Source organism: Copidosoma floridanum, unplaced genomic scaffold (genome assembly GCF_036245765.1).
Source record: "Copidosoma floridanum isolate Cflo_tuat_1 unplaced genomic scaffold, Cflo_Japanese_pri ptg000035l, whole genome shotgun sequence".
In the NCBI taxonomy this organism is placed as follows: Eukaryota; Metazoa; Arthropoda; class Insecta; order Hymenoptera; family Encyrtidae; genus Copidosoma; species Copidosoma floridanum.
The window spans coordinates 3,264,803-3,268,026 of record NW_028321912.1 but is presented as its reverse complement, the minus strand read 5'-3'; positions in this window follow the sequence as shown (position 1 = coordinate 3,268,026).

The window sequence follows — 3,224 nt, the reverse complement described above, 5'->3', positions numbered from 1 at the left end:
ACCTGACCAATTACTACCACATTACCTAATTGAGCTACGATTGTTTTCTTAAAATTAGTCATCACTTAATATCCAATATTTACTAAGGATATTGTTTGAATAACTATTGTAAAGGCTATGAACAGTTATGTATGATAATTCATCATGTTGACCCACTAGTAGCGCCACCCTGTCGGATTGAAATAGAATCCTATAGTGGACCGCAATCATGTGTTCTAACACGTAGCGCAATGAACCTCCAATGTCTTATTTGATGTATATTTTTGATTTCATCAATTATGTAGGCGATGGTAAAAATAAGTTTATCGAAGGAGAAAATATTTTAAATGACGATCATATTTTGTTTTGTGGTATAACCTCTTAAACTGAAAACAAGATCCAAATAATGTCTCTTGTTCTGAATGAATGAATAAAATTCTACCACATGTACGTTAATACTTAATTCAATGATTTCTAAAGTAGCTATTTTCCACGAGGGACAGTCAATCCCTTATTCTCAAGTGAAGTTTTTACATGTGAAAACTAAGATTTAGATTAGTCTATTTAGGTTTGGTGATTTAAAGTGACTTGGAACGACGCCAAGTCTGAATGTCTGATGAATGATTAATCAGAAAATATATTCGAATAAGGTACTAAAACTAAATAGCTATATTTTTCGAACTGAATAATAAAATGAAACAAACCTTGTTTATCTAAGTGTTAGACATTACTAGAACAGTGTAAATGAGTTGGATAATTTGTGAGTGCAGCCGTTAAAATGTTGATGCATTAAAATTTCATGAGAATAGCGCGCTATTTATTTTAAAGATCTTGTTGTGCAAATATTTCGTATGTACGAACATTGTTCCGTTATAAATGACACATGAGCCACAAGGCTAGTACTAAACGGAAAGTGAAACTCTGCCTTATAAAGATAAGCTAGTCAACACAAACAAACGCATTTCTCCGGACAGTATAAATAATTTCGTTCGGTTACCTATGGTGATTGAAAACACCGTTTTCTGTCCCGCCTTGATATAATGAACTCGCCTCGTCATTAGCAATGACTCAGTCGGCGACAATTTTCGTTTTCTTTGATCCTAATCCAAAAGGGAATCCGGAAAAATTGAAATAAGTGCAGCTAGATAAGGATCTGACGATCAAGAAACGACACACTTTCACGGCTGGGAGCTCGCGTATATATGCATGAGCCTAAAATGGCCTGCGGTCGTAAGATCGTATCCCGGTAATTGGCTCACATTGTCTCTTCACGGCTCTCGTGATGTTGCATTGCTTACAAAAAAAAAAAAAAAATTCAAGAACGATTACTTTCACCTAAAATTTGAGGGAATACACGTCACGAATGTCATCGTGTACTACATGGTAACAGTGACTTGGCACTTTTTCCCTATAATATAATGCAGTACACGGCGTATTGTGTACATATTTTAGTATATAATGTCTTTTTTTCGTTTTATTTTGATCTTGCAGTTGTTTGAAAGATAGTAGTGAAATTTTCTCATGAGTTTGCTTTGTGTACTGGATTCATCGAGATCATCGTTATTATATGGTTGGCGATTTCTAATTGAGAATAATCCCACGGACATAGCTATTAATTACCTTGTTATACACTTTCTGCAATTTTTATTTTTGTATTTTGATTCTGTTTTTTTTTTTTTTAAATTTCATTTATTCGTAAATTACACTAAAAATTCGATAACTTATCATTCCCAAGTACGAAGGATAAAATTGAAAATACCGTGGACTGAGTTAGTCAAGCTGTTGTAGTAGTTACGGCTGTAAGGTAAATGTTCCTATTATGACCCCAAGTTTCATCATACTTGTTTCTGTAATTTTTTTTTCTAAACGTGAGCTTTAATGGTAGAAATGTTAATTTTGCTTGCCATTATTATTCTAATTTTTAAATATGGTTCTTAATTGTTGAATTACTTTGTCTTATAAAAAGTTTATAAGACCAAAATGTACATAATTATGATATGTATTGTACTTACTGTTTCATAATTATGTCCCTATTTATAAAACTTTTTTAAAAACGTAAATTTAGTATATTTTAAGACAATGAAAGTTTTTTCACTTGCATAACACTTTTGTATTCAACAGAAATAATTATAACGTTTATTTGTTCCCTAGAATTATATAAATTACTCGTTGAAGTTTGGTACCATAATGTGTACTGTTCAAAAGATATGTACGACTTTGTCTCTATTTATGAAATTATCTTTAAAATTGGTCATTTATTGTATGTATAATGAAACTTTTCTTGTGAATTCACAAAGATAAATAAAGTATGCAGCTACCACAATTTTTTTATTAAGTGTATTGCATAACAAATATACATAAATTTTCATATTCCATGAATAGGGACACATTCCACGAATAGGGACATTTACCTTATGCTTTTGTAATTGAAAAAATATTAAAAACTAATTTTTATTATGTGCCGGCACACCATAGTTTGAAAGGACTAAAATGAATTAAAAATTTCGAAGACTCATACAGTATTTTTTATAAAAATAGTTTGATTTGTTACGTTTGTCTTTCAAGCTGTTATTACTGTATCTTATTATAATAAGCCCATGTTAAAAGACATATTTCAAACTTAAATATCTTAAAAACTATGGTACCGGTACGTTAACTTTCAAAAATTATCGATAACATAACAAAATTTAGTATAAATCATTTTTTAAATTCAAGAAAAGTATGATTTGTTAGTGGTGACGGATTTTCTACCTTTAATAAATTGAAAATTATCTCTCGTCAACAAACAACGTACACAGCGTGCAACCGCGTTGGGTGGAAAACGCGGCACAAAAAAAATTACAACCTTCACATTTACGTGAAAGTGTTTTCCTTATTATTTACAAGCCAAAGCCACGCGGGACCACGAGATAAAATCATATCACGAGGATCTATAAAAGCGTGTAATAACAATGACCGAAAGTCGAGGAAAAAGCTGTAGTTGTATCGTGGGTGCACTTGCACGCGCGGATGTATTGTGGAGTAAGTGTAAAGCAGCGATGGCAATCTACTTACATTCTGCGATCACAAAACAACTGTATGCACTTATTTTCCTTCTCTCTCTTTCTTGTAGGTCTGGATTCATGAAAACAGATTCAGGCGTCGCCTCCTCTTTAGTTTACACGAGCGCCTTCTAATTTTCCGTCCAGATGGATTTTACGACTTTGGGCCCCTGTATGTGTATTACACGTTTTACGAGGAAGAAA